This window comes from Sus scrofa, chromosome 6 (assembly GCF_054392235.1).
Source record: "Sus scrofa isolate SSC_HxYL_T2T_F1_AM1 chromosome 6, Sscrofa_HxYL_maternal_Yorkshire_Landrace_v2.0, whole genome shotgun sequence".
Taxonomy (NCBI): domain Eukaryota; kingdom Metazoa; phylum Chordata; class Mammalia; order Artiodactyla; family Suidae; genus Sus; species Sus scrofa.
Genome location: NC_139388.1, coordinates 32,785,142 through 32,807,060, shown reverse-complemented (window position 1 = coordinate 32,807,060; position 21,919 = coordinate 32,785,142). Strand labels below are relative to the sequence as shown.

The following is a 21,919-nucleotide window of genomic DNA, read 5'->3' as shown; positions in this document are numbered from 1 at the left end:
AGTGTTTGTTCCAAAGCTGAGAGAAAGCCCTAGCAGAGAATTCAGGGAGCAAGGTCAGGCCTGCTCTCTGATTTTATTTTATGAAACCAAATCCCCCCTGGGCAATCGGAGTGCTACCTACAGGTAAATGACCCGGACAAAAAAAAAAAAAATACCACCACACTGGCACAAAGGCCTCAACTGCAGTGACACAATGATTTGGGGGACTGAGACAGCCTTGACGCAAACAACAGTTTATTTGCAGAGATTAATATGTCAGTAATATTGATTGTCGGAGGCCTGTTTCATTCTATTTAAGATTCCACAAGCCACAGACAGCAGTCACTCAGGCGTGATTTTTCCCTCTAGAATTTCCAGGATGTGGAGGAGGAGGCAAATCCAGGAGATGCCGAATGGCAAGTTCTGTCAAACGAAACACTGCCGGCCCCATCTCCTGGGTGAGGTGCTTGGCTTTTGTTTACATTTTGCCCAGGCAGCAATCAAATGTTTGTTTACATGCCAGCGTCCTACCATCGCCCCCTTCTAAAGGGGGTCACCCAAGGGTCCAGGTACCTATCACGTGGAGGAGCTGGTAAAGCGTTCCAGGATCAACCCTGAAATCATGAGGCAGGATTATCCAAATATTAAGGCTGCTAAAAGTTTGGTCTCTCGGGTTTCCCGCTGCACGGAGATGGCTGTGTTACCTCCAACTGTCCAGGAAGTGCCTTTGCAGGAGTGTCTGCAAAGAAAGGACAGCACATATGAGAGGTGTGGAGGAGAACTCACTTTCATCAGCGGATCGGCTTTCAGGATGGTCTGGGAGCCGAGAGCATTATTGTATTACACACCGTACTGAAACGCGCCTTGTTCTGAGGGTTTGTTTTTTTTTTTTTTTTCCCCTCCCTCCCGCCCCAGCCTCCTCTTTTCTTTGAGTGTTTTCGGAATAAAAGAGTTTTTTTCTTCCAAATTGCGCTGGGAGGCAAATTCTCGAACGGTGTAATAGAAAATGTTAGACAATATTCCTTACCGGAGCAATTGACATTTTGGATAGTTGTGACTTTGATTTTTCTCAAAACATATGGATCAAGCCTGGCTGCCTTATTGGACAGGAAGTCCGGATGAAAGGCCTTCCTTTATCTTTCTTTGTATTTCCCCCCCTCTGTTTGTTCGTGGCTTTCTCTCTGAATATAATCGTGGTTTTCTTAAGCTGTCCGGGGAGTCGTTATTGCCTTACTAAATATTTTATGGTGCACAGCACACTATACCTGCCAACTGCCTCTTATTTGTTGTCAAAAAGAAAGGGTTCAGCCTTCAGAGGGGAGGGAAAAAAAAAAAAGATAGCAGGTTTATCCTATTGTTTTTATTTTCAAGTTTCTCGTCGGGATCCAGTGCGGGGGAACACTGGAAATCGGAGAGAGGAAAGGCCTTTTATTTGCCGGGGGACGCACGGCTGGCCACTTATTTATTTATTTGCGGCTTATTTATTTAGTTGCCACACGCTCTTTCTCTATGATTCCCGGCACTTGTTTCTTGGCGGTTTCCCTTCCTATTTGTTCAAAAGGGAAAAGTTCAAAGCGGCTCTGTCAGCTGAGGGAGAAGCCTGCGGAATACTAACCCTCCAGCGCCCGTGAGCGCTGACCTTGAGAGAGGGGCCCAGGCGCGGTGCCCGCCCCGCGCCGCCCCGCATGTGTGTTTTGTTAGACCGGGTCGGGCGGGGTCAGGGCTCACCTGAGGCCCGCGGAGCCCAGGGCCGACCTGCCCGGGCAGCGGGGTAATGCATTTTTAAAAGGGACATTCTCGCCTCTGAATGGGCCTAATCTGGGCTCTGTTTAAAACCCTGTCAGAATCCCAAGCACACACACTCCATAAAATATAAATAAGTACTTACTGTTTGCAGGTGTTGCTTGTTTTTTCTAATGCGTGCATTTGAAGTCTCAGAATCCGCACTTCCTGTCAGGCTCCCCCACGCCTCTCTCCTCCGGTTTCTGAAGGAACAAGGGGGAACTTCAGATCGCAGTTTCTCAATGAAGACACTTTCTGTCAAATCTGTCAGCGTGCCTGGCACAATTAGCATTCCCTTTTTCTTTCTCTTCTCTCTCTCTCTCCATCTCTCTCCTTGCTCATGGGTAGCACTGAGATTTCGTTCTTGCCACAGCTTTACCTGGACCCGGGAGGGCCACCTCCCTTGTTAGCAAGCGTTTGAAAGAGGCTTAAGTCTCAGGAAAGCGTGACTTGGGAGGCTCTGAAAGGCCATGCTGAGACTCGATAGGCCTGCAGTCTGCACCCTGAGATTAACTGGAAAGTATTCGGGCAGGGACCCTGGGCACCTTCCATCACCGTTCCTGGGGACACCCATGGTGGGGCTCATAGGTCTTTGCCACCTCCATCCCCGAGAGTCCCATTGATAATTCATTGTGATTAAATTATAGGTGTGTCTGGCTGCATCTGGGCCAGGAAGCGCCCAGATCTGATCCATGATCCCTATGCAGCAGGCTTCCCTGTGCCTCCACCGCACGGCACCCAGCTCGCTGAGGCTCCAAACTCACTCCAAAGATGCTGGGTCAGAGCCCAGTGGAGAACTCCATCTCTTGCTCTGCATCCGGGTAACTTCTTCTCTCGCCTCCTGTTTCCTTTTTTAGTTTACTGCCTGCTGCCCCAGGGTGTGTGTGTGTGTGTGTGAGAGAGAGAGAGAGACCTGGGCACACTTTTGGGCATGACCAAGCTAGTAGGTCGTGGCTTCTAGAGTTCCTGATGGATGGTGCATGAAGAGGGCTGTGGGAGTTGCTGTTTGTTCAGCAGCCCTCCCAGGATGTACCCCAATAATATTATTTTTTTTTGTCTTTTTGCTATTTCTTTGGGCCGCTCCCGCGGCATATGGAGGTTCCCAGGCTAGGGGTCGAATCGGAGCTTTAGCCACCGGCCTACGCCAGAGCCACAGCAACGCGGGATCCGAGCCGCGTCTGCAACCTACACCACAGCTCACGGCAACGCCGGATCCTTAACCCACTAAGTAAGGGCAGGGACCGAACCCGCAACCTCATGGTTCTTAGTCGGATTCGTTAACCACTGCGCCACGACAGGAACCCCACCCCGATAATATTTTAATAACCCACTCGCTGCCCCCACCCCCCATCCTGGCACGTGTACTTAGACAGCAAAGCCTGAGCTCTCGCTGCCAGCCTATGAACTTGCTGAAATTGGCAGTTTGGGCTTGTTTTTTTCTTTTTAGGGCTGCGTCCGTGGCATATGGAAGTTCCCAAACTAGGGGTCAAATTGGAGCTACGGCTGCCGGCCCATGCCATAGCCACAGCAACACAGTATCTGAGCTGTGTTTGCGACATATACCACAGCTCATGGCAATGCAGGAACCCCAACCCGTTGAGTGAGGCCAGGGATCAAACCTGCATCCTCATGGATACTAGTTGGGTTTGTTACCTCTGAGCCACAACGGGAACTCTCCAGGCTTGTGTTTTTTTAATTTTCTTATTCTTTCCCGTTTATGGACTCCTCTGGTTAAAAAGCCCAGCATGGCTCTTGTTTCTCAGGCCCTTTCTTTCTTGACTTAGAAAGTGGCAGTTCAGAAGGACCCCATGGCGAGGTCCCTGCTGTCTGCCTACCTCTCATCACTATTTCCCCAGTTTTGAAGCCAGCGGTCACCAATGGCCTCATGACCTGAGAGCTTGCTGTCCCAACCCCAAATTACTGCCCAGGATCCAAGACTCCCCTTCACCCACTTTAGCTGAAGATTCATGACTTATTCACTTGCTGTTTGCCTTAATAACTATTATTTAAAAAAAAAAAAAAAAAGAAGAGACAGATACCAGGCTAGTTTCTACACCATTTGGGGACGATCTGATTACCAACACTCACCCAGAACGGTGTGCCTCCATGCTCAAAATCAGGCCAACAGAGTTTGCTTCATCTTTAAAGCACAGAAACCATAAATCAAGATGAAAATCCTAGAGCCCCAAAGCCTTACCAATTGATACAATTTGAAAATGGGCAGCCGGAGAGGCTGGGGAGAAAGCCGACATGATGACTTTTATAATAGCAGAACGTTTAAGGTTATAGAAATAAAAGGAAGAGGATGAAATCAGGCGAGTTGATCTCTGCCTGCAGGCTCTCTCAGCTCACTGGAAGCTCCAGCAATTATTTCTGCTCTGGCTTTCCCCTCCTTTTTTTTCCAGCAGTCTGTTTGAAATGAAGCAGAACCGGGCATGGCAGGCTTATCAGTGTCGTTAGCTGACAGGGCGCCCGGCACACCTGCTTTTACTTGCTGCCATTTCAGGCACTAATGCCACAGAGAATGTTGCTTGGGTCCTTATAATGTGTAAAGATTCATTTATTTCACCTTTTGAACCTGCCTGACCATCCCCCACCCCTTTTGCTGGGCTTGTGAGGGGGAGGGGGCAGAGGGCTGGAGAGGGTTTTTGTTTTTTTTTTTTCCTGGCACTTAGGAGAAGCTGGCAATTAGGGGTCTGGCTTGGGGCTGTTGCTATGATCGAAGCTTAAAAGAGAGATGGGGGCTCAGCCAGGGAGGCGCTGGGAGCTGGGCAAGGCTTGGGCCACCTGGGCCACCTGAGGGGGACTGGGGGATGGTGCCGAGCAGAATTCCCCTGGCTGCTGCCTCGCTGGCTCTGCAGTGTCCTGTGTCTCTTTCGACGCCTGGGCACCCTCACGGAGACCCCGCCTCACACCACATGTATTCAACTGCACCTGCCTCGGTCACTAAGACGGTTGACCAGATTTTTAAAAATCATTTTGCCTTTGAAATGATTTGGCTATGAGTGCCCCATTCCACTTCTGATGGCTGAGCTGCCTCGGCCGTCATCACGGGCACCTAGGAATTCCTGCAAAGAAAGAAGGATCTCTACACCTTCAAACTGTTGTCCAAATATAATGGAATTTTTATGAATGCTAAATTTAGCCACTAATAAGGTTGATATAATATTTGGGTTTGCAGACGTTTTCATTAAACACCTATTAATTTCAATTTTTTGGTTTTCTTTTCATATTTTGGAGCCAATGAATATATATTTTTTGGTCTGAAACATTTTAATAGGCTCCAGAAAAGGAAAAGCTGGTAGCCTCAAATCCAGTGTCCCAGGTGCCTAATGATGCTTCTCTCCCACCTTTCTGCTTTCTTTTTCTTGCCTTCCCTTGGGATGTGTTTGACTAATCCATTTTCTCTTCTGGATGTCTTAGCTTAAGCTCTGTGTTTCCTAGGAATAGAAAAGTAGTTCTTGCTGGTGGACATCATGCTCTTTTAGGACTTTGACTCTGGTTCCTTCTATTTGGTATCTCATGACGCGTCCTAGAGAGAGTGGGCTTATTCCTCAACTTCTGCCTGGAAATCCGGAAGTTCCTTCATTTCTTGATTTTTTCTTCTTTTCAAGAGGTTGACCGAGCACCTCTGTTATTGATGTCTCTAGCACTTTCCCTTCTCCTGTTAACATAATTCTGATTTCCTTAGGGAGAGCCCCACCCCCCCAGTGCTTTCATCCATTTGTCTCCCGGAGAGGGAGAGGGTATGTGACTGAGGCCTGGGCAATTAGAGCATTCCACCACTCTGGCCACAGGTATTGGTTTTAGGACTTCTACAATTATTTTTAAAAAGGACCCTTCTTTTTATCCAGAGATTCTTAGCTTAAGGAGCTGCCAGTAGAACCACTACGTAGACAATAAATTCAATGCAGAGAAAAACAGAGTTAAGAGGTTGAGATAGAAGAACTTTTTTTTTTTGCGCCACACTCGTGGCATATGGAAATTCCCAGGCCAGGGATTTAATCTGAGCCACAGCAGTAACCCAAGTCATGGCAGTGACAATGTTGAGTCCTTAAACACTAGGCTACCAAGGAACTCTGAATTAAGTCTTAATAATAGCATGAGAGCCCCTGGATCCAGCCATGCCTGAAGCTAGAAAGCCATATCGCCCCTAAAATAATCAGTTATATGAACTGGTAAATTCCCGCTTTGCTTAGGCCAGCTTGATTTGGGTGGCTGTTGCCACCAAAGAATTTTGACAAATATATATTCTGATATCACTAAAGGGGCAAGGCCAGGAGAAAGATTTCACCTCCTCTCTTAGGAAGCTATTTGAATTGCAAAGTGAGAATGGTGCGTGTCAGAGTAATGGGAAGGGGAATAATTTTAGCCATAAAGAGACTAATGCTATGGACTAGGCTGTGTGCTCAAGTCTCCCAACAACTCTCAGAAGCTCATTGTTCCCATTTTACAGAAAGCAAACTGAGGCTCAAAAGCCACCTACTTAGAAAGACACAGCCTGATTGGGTTCAGATCTGTTCCATTATAAAGCGGGACAGACCAACACCTAGAACAAAGTGTTTGGAGCTCTTGTTTCTAATCCTTAGGTCACAGGTCCTGGAGGTTCAGATCCTATGGTTGGATCCTGTGGTCTTGCCTTACATGTTCCCTCAAGTTTTTGCACCTATCAACTCGTTTCGTTCTCACTGCTACCTGCCCATGTGAGTTCCCACCATTAAAAATGCCACTCCTTTGAATCTGGAAAAATTTTATACTATTTAGAATCTTCCATTAATTAGCAAATTCCAGTTGATATTTCAGGTAATGGGACAGCTTGGGATGAGTCTCGGGAGGATGGGGGATGGAAGAAAAGGTATCACAGAAAGAAAAACTATGTTCCAATTGTTTCAAGACTTGGCCTTACCAAAGGGAAGCAGGCCAGATCCCTACCTGAGAAGGAAGAGGTAAGGTCTGAAAGAGGTGGGTTCTGGATTATTTTGTTTTGTGTCTTGATGTGACTGAGTTCTCTTTCACATAACCCTCCTCTATTTCCTCTCCCACATCCTCCCACATGTGATTCTGACAGCACTCACTCATCAGCCAGAGAATCTCATTAACCTGTCTCAGGAGGTGCTTCATTAAAAATGGTTGGCTTGGCTTCTGGGTTCTTTGACTGATGAATTCCTCATAGAACCCAACTTTTTTTTTAATGGCTGCACTTGCGGCTTATGGAAGTTTCTGGAATAGGGTTAGAATCAGAGCTACAGCTGCAGGCCTACATCACAGCCATGACAACACCCGATCCAAGCCACATCTGCAGTCTATGCTGCAGCTTGCAGCAATGCCCACCCTTAACCCACTGGGTGAGCCTGCGGATCGAACCTGCATCCTCACAGAGATAACACCAAATTCTTAACCCACTGAGCCACAGTGGGAACTCTAGAACCCAACCAAATCTTTGGTCCTGTAGTGAGGGCAGGTGTGTGGGTTCAGCCAACACCCTTGGGTCCTGGGCTACTCATGCCAGGAGAGTACTAACGAGAGGGTCTCAGGAAGGGCCACGATCTTCTTGCTCTAAGTCTGGTTCTGCTTGTTCTGTGGACCCTCCTCCTGCCCGCAGACTCATTCCAGCTCCTTCCAGGAGTGGCCAGAGGTGCCTCACCTGTATTTACACCCCAGCCTTCCCAGCTACCCTCAGGAGTCCACAATTTTCCTTGTCTCCTACTTTTGATGGTTTTACTACCGCTGCCACTGCTGAAGCCACCACACGAAGTCCTGTCCCATTTTTCCACTGTAGATGCGAGCTGTCCTGTCTCCCAAGTTCTTTCATTCCTCTAGTATTGGCTCCTCCCCCTGCCCCACACTCTGTGCCTCAATGACAGAGAGGGTCTAATTTATGCTTTCAACGTTTTACAGAACTCTTACAAAGCTTTAAGAAGCTTTTCTTCATTAACTTTCTAATGAAGCTAATGTTATCTTTCTTTCTTTCTTTTTTTTTTTTTTTGCTATTTCTTGGGCCGCTCCCACGGCATATGGAGGTTCCCAGGCTAGGGGGTCCAATCGGAGCTGTAGCCACTGGCCCAGGCCAGAGCCACAGCAATGTAAGATCCAAGCCGCGTCTGCAACCTACACCACAGCTCATGGCAACGCCAGATTGTTAGCCCACTGAGCAAGGGCAGGGACCGAACCCGCAACCTCATGGTTCCTAGTCGGATTCGTTAACCACTGCGCCACGACGGAAACTCCTCTTTCTTTCTTTCTTTTTTTTTTTTTTTTTTTTTTTTTTTTTTGGCTTTTTAGGGCTGCACCCATAGCACATGGAAGTTCTTGGGCTAGGGGTTGAATCAGAGCTTCAGCTGCCGACCTATGCCACAGCCACAGCAATACAGGATCCTTAACCCACTGAGCGAGGCCAGGGATCAAACCCACAGCCTCATGGGTACTAGTCGGGTTCATTTCCACTGAGCCACAGAAGGAACTCCTTAGCTCTTTTTATTTTACTCACACTTTCATTTGGCTTCTTATTCCTAGAATTCGGGCATCAATTCCCGGGCTAGGCCGGATGCCCATCTGAGTGGCCGACAGCCCTCCTCTCCCACATTGACCCATTTCATTGTTCTAGCATCATAGGTCTGCAGATTGGTTCTCATTTTCTATGGCATGAGCTTCCCCAGGAAGTCCTAGGTCCAGGAAAGATAACCCTTTCTGTTGTACTGAACCCAGAGTGAGTTTTCTAACTAAAGGTATCACTGCTCTACAACCTGAGGTCCTCTTGAAATTCCAGAGTTTGTGCCAGAAAAGGACCTGCCCCTCAAACATTAACTTTGTTATTCCTCAAGTTAATGATTTCAGGATTTTAGCATCTTTCATGATGTGTGTGCCTTTCCAAGGGTTCTGCTTTCTACTCTTTATGGAAAAGTATTCCCAGACTTGTGATAAGATTTGTTTTATTATTAAAAGCTGCAAATTCCAAGGGGAACCATCCCTCAGTTGACTTTTTTTGGCCATACCCACAGCATGCAGAAGTCCCCAGGGATTGAACCTGAGCCACAGCAGTGGCAATGCTGGGTCCTTAATCACTAGGCTACTGGGGAACACAGCATCAGTTGACATCTCTCTGAATCCCTTTCCTGGTGGGATTTCATTCATGAAGACACTGCACAATTCGCATTTCACAGACTTGACTTCAGATTCACGGGGATGAAGACATTCTGAGTCCATAGAACTGAGAAGTAAGGATCACCTCGCATGGGCTGGGCATGGCTACGACTGCGCTGTGAATTTTTACTTGTCAGACCTGGTTATTGGGAAATAGCTGTGGCAAGGTGATGACCATCATTCATTTTATTTTATTACTTTTTAAATTTAATTTCATTTAGGCTTGGGCCAAAGTGAGCTGACTGACTCGTATTTCCTGCTTGTGTTTGATAGACAAAAGCCCCTTGGGGGAGAGTGAGGAGGGCTGAAATTAGGTAAATTCAAGAGGAAATTTGCCCAGACACCTTGACAGATTTGACACGAGACTATCTCGCTTTAACTGGTCCTCACCGTTCTTGGTTCTCGCAGGCGTGATGCGTGGAAGGAGTCGGGAGAGGACACGGAGCAGGCGTGGTGCTGCTAGGGAGTGGCTTTTTTATTGGTGAGTGATATGGTGGTTAAGGTTTAGTGTCTACAAGCAAAAAAGCTAAGGCTGGCTTAGCAGATCATTTAGAATAGGAAGCCAACAGAACGATGAAAACTTTAGGGTTTTTTGGAGTGGATAAGCAATGACCTCCTGCTGTCTAGCACAGGGAACTCTTATCTAGTCACTTGTGATGGAACACGATGGAGGATAATGGGAGAAAAAGAATGTGTGCATATATATATGTATATGTATATATATATATATATATATATATATATATATATATATATATATGACTGGGTCACTTTGCTGTTCAGCAGAAATGGACAGAATATTATAAATCAACTATAATTTTAAAAAATTAGAAAGTTAAAAAAATAAAAAATTATTTAAAAATAAATTTTTATTTAAACATTTTAAAAAAGAGGAAACTTCAGGTTTTATCAACCTACGAGTCCTCAGATGCCTCCCTAGACCTGTTAAAGCACTTGAAATTATGAGTGGGTCGCCCAGTGAGGTGGGGGGTGATGGTGGGTCCGGAGGTGAGGGGGGGAGGCTTTCTAAGTAAAGGGAGGACCAGGGAAGACATTTGGTGCCAGGATGGAAAGCAGCATGATACAGGCAAGCAGTATAAGTTCAAATCCCACTTCTGACATTTGCTAGGTATGCGACTAGTTTTAAAACAGACTTTTATTACAAAAGCATTTTTTTTTTAAAATAGAAGCAGAAAGAAAAAACAAACCCAGTCTCACTCATTCAGAAAAAATATCTTTTACTCCTCTCATGGCTGTTTTCCAAATCCTCTTTCACGTGCAGATGCACGTACCCACCCACGTCCCCAAAATAAGTTTGCACATCACCTTTTGTAACCCCCCCCTTTGCTCTTAGGGTTCAATCTAAAATTTGTCAGCATGATTTTTAATGGCTGCACTATGCCTCCTCTTACCTTCTTAGGAAAGATCCGATAAGAGCCCTGAGGAGGTGGGGCTTAGATGCTCTGCTTCTACGGCCACAGTCCCTGCTTCGTGGTAATGCCTTGGCTCCATGTCCTTCTACTCGGCCAGACCCTGGTAACAGACTCTGAAGCTGTATGCAGCTAGTTTGCTCTTGTGAGTAATGCTGCCATGAATATATTTTGGAACATTTTATCTGGTGTGTCCATGGGGTAAATTCCTGGTGGTGTGTCTCTGCGTGTAATGAGCTCGTTCTTAATGTTCCGAATGTGGGGAGATGCTGTCGGGGCAGGAGATGCGGGAGATGCACCCGGAGGGCGGGCAGTAGGCACCTTAGGAGGAAATCTTGGCCCGAGGCAGGGGGCTGGAGGAAAGCCTTTCCAGAGTCTCTTTCCCCCATTTACTCCCAGATGCATGTCCCATTTTAAATAAAGAAGGGCTTTGGGGGGGTGTGTGGCCCGATGGGGGAGCCCATGCTGCTTCCACCAGCTTGTCAGCCACACACCATTGCTCCTGTGTGTGTCCAAGTGTGTTCCCCAGGCACTGTGTACCCACCCGTATCCATTCCTCCTCTTAGCCTGGTTTGACCTTGACCTCTGCAGTGTCCCTGCACTGCCTTACAGGGTCACCAGAGCATGTCTCCTGGAGGGAAGACCTGAAGAGGCTGGACTCTGAGCAGGGAGGCCTGGGGTCAGACCGGCGATGTCCCTCCAGAGCGGAAGACCTGCAGGGAGCCATGGGCCTTTCTAGAAAGCAGCACTTGAAGGCCTGGTGGACCTGGCTTTCCTGTCCCCCTGGGAGGAAAGGCAGGGACAGATATGGGAGGAGCACGGAGCTCCATGCTGCTGTGGCCTCAGAGAGCTCGGGAAGACATTTGGTTCAAGGTCACGAGTGGTCACCTCCTTTCTTCTCGGATGGCTTGAGCTTTGAGAATCCACTGCTTGCCAGGAGTGAATAATCTAAGCCAGCTTGGGTTGTTTCAGACACAGAGGCCGAATTGTCCAGCAGCTTGCGGGTGGTGAGTTTTTTCTCTCGCCCTCTCCCTCCCTCCGTCCGCCTGCATCAGGACTGTGCCCTTCATCCCAGCAGTCTGGGCTCCCCCGGCTTCTTCTGGATGCTGGTGGGAGCTTTGCTCCAGGAATGGGAACCAGACTTGGGCGACCACTGTACCCAATGCTGTTGGCATGACTGGGGGCCTCTGATGCACAATGCATGGCCCCAGACGGGCCCAGATGGTGAGATGGGAATTGTCACCCCTCACTAAGCAGCCACTGATCCGCGGCTGTAACAGCAAAGCAAGTGGAGAGGTGTCTGGAGGGTTTCTTCCTGGGTGGTTAGTGGGCCTGGGGTGTCAGGGAGTCTGGGATAAAGGCTCTGGGGATGCAGCCATGGGAAACCTCTGAGGCCATCTTCTAGAAAGGCCATGTTCCATTCTGGCAGGTTGTCCTGGCTTTGCCCGGCTCTGCCTGGATACAGTTCCATGTCGGACGTCTTGCTGTCAAAACACATATAAAATGTATAAATTTTTTTTTTTTAATTTGCCAGGTGCCTGCCTTGCAAATTTGGGCCAGAAGCTGCTCCTCTTGTGGGCTGAGAACCGTCTTTGGCTGAAAGTAGGCCCTCAGCCCATCAGTGGGGGCAGGAAGGAACTTCTGGGATGAGCCGGAGAGAGGCACCTGGAGCTCTAGTGGTCGGAGCTTGGCAGGCAGGGACCTGAACAGAAGCCTGGCTTGGGCCTGGTGGGGCCGCAGAGGGCCTCAGAGGGCCACAGAGGGAAAAAGGCACAGAAAGCTGACTCCCCGCATGTCCCCTGACTCCTTGCGCCTGGCCCAGGGGTTTGCTGCCCAGGGCAGTCCACAGGCACGAGCACTTCTGAAGGGCTTTGGGTCATGCTTGTTTCTGTTTGTCTGCCCCGTCTGACAAGCCTGTGGTTTGCACTTGCCTCCCCACCCAGCCTCGCAGCCTCTGAGGGATGGGAGAGAGATGCTTTGGCAGCTCATGAAAGCCCTTTTGTGCTCTTCAGCTGGAAAGGTCTTGGGTGAGGCTCGGAGCATCTCGGAGAAGAGGATTTGTTCCTTTAATTGATAATGAGTATCAGAAAGGTCATATTTACATTATGAGCTGGGTGGGAATTGTGTGTGTGCTAACAGTGGAGGGGGGAACCTCACAAAAATAAGTGACATCCAGCTCGCTGTGTCTGTGGCCGCCCGAGGTTCAGAGAAGGTGAGAAATCCAGGGAGGCTCAGAATAGAGTAATGATGGATATGAAGAAGGGGAGAGACAGTGGCTGGAGAGGGGGAGAGGCAGAGCTGGAGGGGAGTGAGGTTGGAGCGGGGGCAGCAGGAAAGATAGACCAAGGAGAAGGGGGCTGAGAAGGAGAGAACCAGAGATGGGGGAAGAGGAAGAGGCTCAGGGAGATGCGGATTGGAGAGCCTCGAGGGACCCGGCGCAGCCCCTTGTGGCTGTCTAATGAGATGGGTGGCAGTGGCAGTCACGGGCAGAGAGGCAGGCCACTCCCACCGCTGGAGCCAAACCATCTTCCCCTCACAGTCGTTTCTCAAATAATCCACCCAGTGGCCAGAGTGAAGCGCAAATAAGATCACATCACTGTTCAAAGAGGCTTGCCCTTGACCTCAGGGGATGCTTCTCAATGCGGCTCACCAGGCCCTGGGTAAGCCGGCCCTGCCGACCCTTTGGTCTTGAGTGGCAAGTGTTCCCAGGCCAACCTCCCACCTTCTCCCAAAGCCCCACCTGATTCCTGAAAACACCCTCTGGGTTGCATCATCCTCAGCCTTCCCCAGAAGCCTCGTGCTATGTTGTAGTTGCCTTTTAAGTTGTCTGCTCCCTCACGGGACTTCCTGCTCTGAGGGTCACTACACCTACATGGATGCTCTTGTCCCATCTGTATGGACACATGTGGGCCTGGCCCTCGGTGCATATTTGTTGAATTGGGTGGCACCATTTTTTTTTTTCTTTTTATAGCCACACCTGTGGTGTAGGGAAGTTCCTGGGTTAGGGCTCGAATTGGAGCTGCTGCTGAGGCCTACGCCACAGCCACGGCAATGCCAGATCCGAGCCACCTCTGCAAGCAATGCCAGCACTGGACATTTAACCCACTGAGCAAGGCCAGGAATCGAACCCACATCCTCATGGACATTATGTTGGGTTCTTAACCCGATGAGCTACAACAGGAATTCCGGGTGGCACCATTTTAATCTCTTCTCGCTGAGTCCCCGAAAAGCGTCTTCCTCCTTATTCTCATATGTGGGGGGTTGTGATGTTTTGGGGGAAAGACTGGAGGAATGGGACATCTAGTTTGTACTGGAGGCTCTGTGTGGGGAGAGAAGAAACTCCTTGAATCTCAGGTTCCCTCTGGTTGCATTTTGATTGGAAGAGCATCCGCAGGAGCGGTCCCTGTCCCCTGTGCCTCAGGGGTGCTGGCAGGGAGCACCCAGGCATAGATGGAGCACCTTTTTCCTCCTGCTGACATCATTCATGACACACATGGAAGACCAGGAAGCCACCATCATGGTCACCAAGGCTGACCCAGGCCCCCTTTCTCAGGCTTGACATGTTTAACCTTCAAACAATGTCAGGTTTCCTGATGTCACCGACAACAAAAGGGGATAGTCAGCAATTCGGGGACATGGCTTCCAGCTGGTTCTCTGACTAAAGAGCCCAGCCTGGCATCAGGGGCAGGTGATAAATTGCAGGGGAAACCCACTTTCCATCCACATGGGAAGGTGGGAGATTATCTGTACAGGAAGAGGAGTGTGTGTGTGTGTGTGTGTGTGTGTGTGTGTGTGTGTGAGAGAGAGAGAGAGAGAGAGAGAGAGGAAAACGAAGACCAGGGGGATGGTGGTGGTCGTGGACCTTATTATTTTTCAGCCAGAAGTGGGGAGTATTTTTTCTCTATTTTTATAAATAATTTGGATTTTTCTCTGAAAATATGAAATCTAAGCATGATTTTTCTGTGTATTCTTTTCCATAAATGGCATCATGCAATAGCCCTTGGTTTGCTGTCACTTGCATTTGGCAGTGGGAGAGGGAGCAAGGAGCCACCCCTCTGGTCCCGCCTGTGACGCGGGCCCGTGACTGGCGTGGATGCACTCAGCCTCCTTCTGCAGGGCTGCTTGGGAGTTCAAGGCCGGATGAGGCAGATGCAAGCACCCCTGTAAGGACCACGTTTATTTCATCTTTCCAAGGCGGAGTCAGACAGGCAGGAACAGCCTCCTCTCCTGTTCCTGTGTGTCCTTCCCTGTGCCTGTCATGACTGCTCATTCTCCAATTTTCTGGAGCACCTCCTGTGGGCAGCACAGCTCTAGGCACTGGACATACAATGATGCATAAAGGAGACAGTCTGTTTATTTTGTTTTATTTTATTTTATTTTATTTTATTTTATTTTATTTTATTTTTTTTATCACGATACAGCATATGGAGGGCCCCAGGCTAGGGGTCCAATCGGAGCTGTAGCCACTGGCCTACACCACAGCTCACAGCAACACCAGATCCTTAACCCACCGAGTGAGGCCAAGGATGAAACCTGCAGCTTCAGGTTTACTTGTTGGATTCGTTTTTGCTGAGCCATGCGGGGAACTCCCTTACCAATGATTTTTAAATTTATTTTTATTTTGTTATTGAAGTGTGGCTGGCATATAATCTATTTAAGTTACAGGTGTGCAATGTAAGGATTCAGTTTTCAAAGGTTAGTCTCCATTCACAGTCATTAAAAATGTTGGCTACAGTCCCCGTGTTGTAGGATATTTCCTTGCAGCTTGTTTTACACAGAATAGTTTTTACCTCTTTGTCTTCGCCTCTTGTATGTCCCTCCTCCCCCTTTCCTTCTCTCCCCTCTTTTTCGTTAGATTCACTAGTTTGTTGTAGTTTTAAAATTCCGCATATAAGTGATATTAGGCAGTTCTGTCTTTGACTTATGCCATTAGGCATAACACCCTCAAAGTCCATCCATGGCCTGTTTCCTTCGATGTAATCTTCACAGCAGGCTTTCATATGGACATTTAATAGTCCCACTGCCCATGCAGGAAAACTGAGGCACCTGGAAATTAAGCGGCTAGAACTAAGACTGGGAGTGTAAGGCCAGCCTTTGACTCTAAAACCCAAGGTCAGAGTTCCCGTCATGGCTCAGGGGAAACAGATCTGTCTGGTATCTGTGAGGATGCAGGTTTAATCCCTGGCCTCGCTCAGTGGGTTAAGAATCTGGCGTTGCCGTGAGCTGTGGTGGAGGTTGCAGATGTGGCTTGGATCCCGAGTTGCTGGGGCCGTGGTGTGGGCTGGCAGCTACAGCTCTGATTCGACTCTTAGCTTGGGAACCTCCATGTGCCGCGGGTGCGGCCCTAAAAAAACACAAAAACACAAAAACCAAAAAACAAAAAACCCAAGGTCTAACCACAGCATTTACTATGTGTCAAAGGGACTCAGAGTGTAAAACGATGGGCCTCCTTGGACCCAGGAAAGGCTGGAGAGTATAACGGGGAAGCCTGCCTCCCTGGGAGACGCCCTGCCTCGTCAGCTCCTGCTTGTTGATTTAATCCTTCCCCCGGTGTGTGTTCATCATGTAACTTAGGAAAGGCTGGTATTTGGGGAAGGAGCGTCAAAGGCGGTAATTAAACTGTCCCCACTGCTCCGTCTCTGAGAACAGACCTGTTTGATTCCGCAAAGGAAATCATTGGTATTTTAACAGGAGGCAGGAAACTTTTGATTAGCAAGTGATAGATAAACAGATCGATGCCTGTTCTGGCCACATTTTCAGCTTCAGTATTGTCCCTGGAGAAAGTTGGGGGGGATGGGGTGGGGTGGGGGGAAGCAGATGGTGGGGGAAGATGAGAGGGGGGTTCCTGGTGGGTCCTTTCGGGCTTGACTCTATGAGGTGCTGGGGAAGGGGCGGAGCCGGGGTCCCAGGAAGACAGGGCCGCCCAGCCGTCCCTGATGGGGGCAGTCAGAGAGGAAATCCTCCAGCTGCCACTTCTGAACAGGTTCAGGAGTGCCCCCTGCCCCCCCACCCAGCAGCAGTATTGCTAGCCCACCCCCAAGGGGATGCTCCCGCGTCCCTGGCTTCTTCCTGATGGTCTAAATCTCTGCTCCCAGCCGCTGCGGCCCCCCTGCTTTATTGCTGCTCTCTCAAGGTCAGGGGGAGTTAAGACCAGAGATTATACTGTGTCAGGCGTGCCTTTTTGAAATATGACTCAGTGTAATCTCTTTCCACACCAGAGGAGAGATGCCAAAATCGCACTTCAATCTCCGGCTCGCAGGGGGCTTATTGGGATTTTAGCAGGGCTCTGGCGAGATAAGACTGTTTCTTCTCTCAGGTGCCCTTTTACAAACTTTGGTCAAGTGAGGCTAGAACTTAGCAAGAGCAGGTTGCCAGATGTCGTGGACCCTGTGGCCAGCAGACAAAGCAGGGGCCAGGAAAGGAAGCAGGACAAAGAGGGGGGCGGCTGGAGGGGGGTGGCCAAGGAAGGGTGGTGGCTCAGGGCTTGGCACCCAGCCCATGCCCACAACCTGGCAATCTCGGCTTGCTGGCCCAGAGGCGTGACAGTGTCTCTAGTGTGCATGGGAGTGGCCGTTGGTTGAAGAGAATTCGGGGGATCAAGAGCCTGTGAGATTCGGGGGGCAGGGTCAAGCATTTAGTGTCTGGTTACAGCCAAGGGCTGGGTTCAGATCTGGACTCCACCGTTTTTATGGGCAAGCATTGCAGCTTCTCTGGGCCGCCGCATTCTCACGGGAACTGGGGAAATGGCGGGAATGACCCAGAGGGGTAACATCTGGAGACCGTGCTATGTGCCTGCTGCTGTGGACGGAGTTGCGTCTGCCCCCCCCCACCCCCCATTTATATGTTGAAATTCTCACCCCTAATGTGGTTGTATTTCCAGACAGTGCCTGCGCGGGGGAGGTAAAAGTTAAATGAGGTCACAAGGGTGAGGCCCCAACACAACAGGGTTTGTGTCTTACGAGAAGAGGAGGGGACATTGCATGTCTTTCCTGGTGAGCACAGAGGAAAGGCCATGGGGCGGGGGTGAGAAGGCGGCTGGCCGCAGGCCGGGAAGAGAGCCCTCACCAGGCACAAAATGGGCCATTGCCTTGACCTAACACCTCCCAGCCTCCATGACCGTGAGAAATAAATTTCTGTTGTCTAAGCCACCCAGTTGATGTATTTTATTATGGTGGCCTGAGCAGACGAATACACTTGACTTTGTTTCTCATTTTGTTTGGTTTGGTTTGGTCATGTTAGGGCCACACCCATGGTACATGGAAGTTCCCAGACTAAGGGTCAAATCAGAGCTGCAGCTGCCACAGCCACAGCAATGCCGGATCCAAGCTGCATCTGCAACCTACACCTCAGCTCACGGCAACGTGGGATTCTTAACCCACTGAGCGAGGCCAAGGATCGAACCTGCATCTGCATGGATACTAGTTGGGTTTATTACCACTGAGCCACAATGGGAACTCCCACTTGGCTTTGTTTTAAATCCTCTTTCTGTATATATATATTACCTCATTGAAATATCACAACAATCATATATGTAAGATTGTTTGCATTTTACAGATCAGCTATGGAGATTTGAAGTCCAGAAAGATTAAGTCACTGGCCCAAGGTCACACAGCTTATAAGTAGCAGACCCTCTGGCTCCAGAATCCAAGCTTTCACCAGAAAACTCTACCTACTTAGTCAAGGCTTGGGGTGCAGAATGAATGAGATACTATTTGGAAATGGCTTCTCAGGGTGCCTGGCACATGGGAAATGAGGGAAGTGCCTCCCTTTCCCTGGTGTTCCGTGACCTCATGGGCAAGGTTGGCCATCACGCCCCCCCGACTCCCGCAAGAGCTGCATTAGCCGCGTTGCAGAGTTTCCATGGCAGGACCCAGGCCATTCCCAGCTCCCAACAGCACACATCAAAGTCTTGCTGAGGGAGGCTCCTGTTTGCCCATCTCACCCATCACCAAGCAACACGGTGCTGTGGGGAGGCTGAGTAAGCACAGGCGAAATGGAAATGGTTTTGAAGACAAAGAGCTGCCTTGGGAGAGGTGTTTGTCTACAAGGCCTTGTGACTTTGAGGTACCTGGCAGGGCAGAGGTGGTTGGCAGTGAGATTTATCATCATCAGGCTGGATGTGGGGGCCTTAGGTGGACGTGTCAGGGGTTAGAGACGGACGACCGCCCCACCGGCTTGCAGCCGCTTTGATCCCAAAGCATCTGTTTTTCTGCTGCCTCTGGCCATGGTGAGGAGGCAGCAGGAGCTGGAAACAACAGGTTAAAGACACTTGAGGGCAAGAATCAGGGAGCAAAGGCAGAGCGGTAGGTGGGGCCATCTTCTCAGTGCTGGGTCCTGATGGACATTCTTGTTCAGTCCTCGGAGCCAATCTTGTGTGTGTGTGTGTGCGCGCACGCGCACGCGTGCTTTTTAGGGGTTGCACTTGCAGCAGATGGAAGTTTCCAGGGTAGGGGTGAAATTGGAGCTGCAGCTGCCAGCCTACACCACGGCCACAGCAATGCGGGATCCGAGCCATGTCTGCGATCTAGACCACAACTTGTGGCAACAGCGGATCCTTAACCCACTGAGTGAGGCCAGGGATCAAACCTGCTTCTTCATGGATACTAGTCAGATTCTATTCCCACTGTGCCACAATGGGAACTCCTCATGGGGCCAATCTTGAATACACCCTCGAGTCACAAAAGCTCAAAAGGGACACTCCATTCCTGAGACCATCCATGACCTGGGGAGCCCCAGGCTGGAGAGAAACCCTTCAAAGACTCCCACCCTCCCTTCCGAAGGTGACCCTGGCCTTGAATGGATGCTCTGTCTCATTCTACCTGTGATGGAGGGAGGTTATTAACAAAAGTGGGACTCACTGCTGATTACCTTCCCCATCCCATTAATTTTCATTTTCCCTGGACCCTTCCAGGCGGGCTGTGGGCTGGGGCAGTGGGACTGCAAGGTGTGGGCCACCTGCTCTCGATTCCCGAGTTGGAACATCTTGCCTGTGTGCTGGCGATTTTCCTGCTCTGTGTCCTGGCTACACATCCATGCTCACTTTATCACCACCTAGGTCTTCTCTTTCCCCCCATATAACCCAGAGTCCTGACCCCCGTCCCTATGCCGGGAGCACTGAGAAACCACAGGTAGGCTAGACGTCCATCTCACACCTGCCGGCAGAGAGAGTTCAGCTGGGGAAAAACCACTGCAGCCCCCAGACTGAACAGTAGCTGCCTTTCTGGTGGGCAGACTGCAAACACTGATCAATGGGGTGTCTCCTGGTACATTTCAGCAGGTGAAAGTTGGCCCAAGGAAGTAGTTCTTGATGCTCACACTGCATCAGAGTGACCTGGACAGCTTTTTCTAACTCCAGATGCCCGGGCCCTGTCTCCAAGAGATGAAGTTTCAATTAATTTGGAACATGACCCGGTGATTCTAATTTATAGCCAGGGTGGAGAACTATTGATCCATGGTCTCCTCCCCTTTGCGCGGGTGAATGAATGACTTATGGATCTCCCCCAGGTAATCTGTATTTTAATACAGCACCTGATCAACACAAAGGAATGAATCCCTAATGGTGAAATATAGGAAAGGTGGTATTTGGGGCGGGGTGGTGCTGGTACGCTTATCTCTTGAGAGGTGAAAGTTCCCCTGCAACTCACAAGGCAAGCCCACATTGCCATAATCTGCACTGCTGCCTGTCTTTGAAGAGGATGCCCTGCTAAGAATTAAACTTGTATTTTTCCCTTTTCTTCACAGCAGGAGCTCCAGGCACAGGGACAGACAATGCCTTTGGATTGAGGGAGTGTAGCCTCCTCAGAAAGGCAGAGGAAGGGCAATAGGCAGGTGCCCTGAGAACAGAAGCAACCCAGCCAGAGCTGGGTGTTCACTCTGGGGAACGAGACTGGTGGTTCTGAGGCTGTGGGGGGTGGATGAGGGGACTGACCCATCCAGGGGTGTAAGAGGTGACTTCCCAATTGTGGAAAAGCCAGGGGCTCTGAGCACTGGCCCAGGTTGCGTGGACCCCCGTGAGCTCGAGTTCTACGTGGCAGCCCAAGATGGGGAGGGTGTCCTGCTTTGCTCTCTTTTGAAGTGCGGTCGCGGGTCACATTCAGAGCCCCTTGGCAGTGAAGCCTCATCTTTAGTAGGTGCTGGTTGGTGGCTTTGCTCCTCTCTCTTGAGCTCGCCGAGGCTACCTGCTCTCTCTGTGATTGGTGGCCGGGACCACAGGTCGTCCCCAGGGTCTGTGAAGAGTGGGCAGTGAGTCGTGCGGGAGCTTGCGAGACCTGTGCCAGCCTGGGTTCCAGGGACAGTGCTTGGGCAGGAGGGACTCTGGGGACGATCCTTGCTTTTTTCTCCTCTCCGAAAGCTGAGTCCAGAAGAAGGGAGAAGAGTCCCCACCCTGGGAAACGTGAAGCCCTGCTCTCCTCCCCCCATGAGGGTTCTTCTCAAATGGATGGAAGGGACTGGAAGGAGCTGGAGGGGGTGGAGGCCATGGAAGGGCCCAGGGACCACTCTGTGTAGGGCTTGGGAAGATCAGGGTTCAGACCTTCTTATGTGGACCAGACACACCTTGATGGTGCAATTGAGAGAGGAGGCCTCCTGGGTCTTCAGTTGGGCCTCTAAAGAGCATAGGGTTCAAGAGATGGATGGAGGCAGGGGAAGGAACAAGCAGAAGCAAAGGCCTGGCAGTGGGTGCTCAGCATGGCCAGCATCTCTGCTCAGGGAGTTTCATGGAAGGCGGGGCAGAATCCCGCAAGTGGAGAAACGGAGAGTCGAGAGAGCAGAAGCAGGACGTAGGGCATCCAGATGCGTGTCTAGTCACAGAGCTTCCTTCTTACAGCTCATTCATTCATTCATCCACTCTTTCACCACCTATTTCCTGAGCACCTACGGTGGGCCAGGCACCCCTCAAGAGGCTGGGGGCAGAGCAAGGAGCTGGAGAGAGGAGTCCCTGTCCCCATGGACCTAACATTCTGGTGGGAAGAGAGCAGAGTCTGAGATCATGCTGTGAACGAAATAGGCCATGGTGATGTGATGGGAATGGCTACTTGGGGATGGAGGGAAGGGCTGGGAGGTGAACTAGACAGGAAGTCAGGGAAGGTGACAGTCTGAAGAGGTGACACTGGAGCTGAGGCAGGTATAAGATGATATCTACAGAGGTAAATACAGGCATAAATATACACACATGCACACCATATATATGGTATGTATTATGTATATACACCATATATTATTATACCACATATGGTATATTATGTAATAAGACATCACATCACCTTACTTCCTACCATGTGAAGGTGCAGGGGGGGCACAAAGAGTGGTCCAAGTGGGGTCATAGGCTTGGCCAAAGCCCTGAGGTAGGAATCAGCTTGGTGTGCTCAAGGGCACAGCTGGCTGAGTTGGAGCGTAGCCTGTGACGGGTGGGAGAGGTGGGCTGGACCCCTTCCTGAGGAGCCTTGTTACCCCAGGTGCCAGTTTTTTTGCTGTGAGGGCTGCTTTTGGCTTGGATGCTTGCTGTCTCTTTCTTCAGTGCGCACAGGCCATTATCCCCTTGATGGGGATGTGCAGGTGCATGGCCTGTGTATGTTTCTAGGGAGGTGGGG

The 21,919-nt window shown here is 49.9% G+C and overlaps 2 long non-coding RNA genes across 2 annotated transcripts; one reads left to right on the top strand and one right to left on the bottom strand.

Annotated features, from left to right (window-relative positions):
* Nucleotides 1-217: 217 nt before the first annotated feature.
* LOC110261429 (uncharacterized) lies at nt 218-4,026 on the bottom strand. Its single transcript, XR_002345512.2, has 3 exons — nt 3,850-4,026; nt 1,868-1,964; nt 218-718 (listed from the first exon to the last, which is right to left on the bottom strand). It is a non-coding gene; the product is annotated as an uncharacterized LOC110261429 (long non-coding RNA).
* Nucleotides 4,027-8,006: 3,980 nt separating this feature from the next.
* Nucleotides 8,007-14,327, top strand: LOC146402286 (uncharacterized). The gene is made up of 5 exons (XR_014805053.1): nt 8,007-9,068; nt 9,310-9,382; nt 10,322-10,476; nt 10,944-11,338; nt 11,866-14,327. It is a non-coding gene; the product is annotated as an uncharacterized LOC146402286 (long non-coding RNA).
* Nucleotides 14,328-21,919: the final 7,592 nt, after the last annotated feature.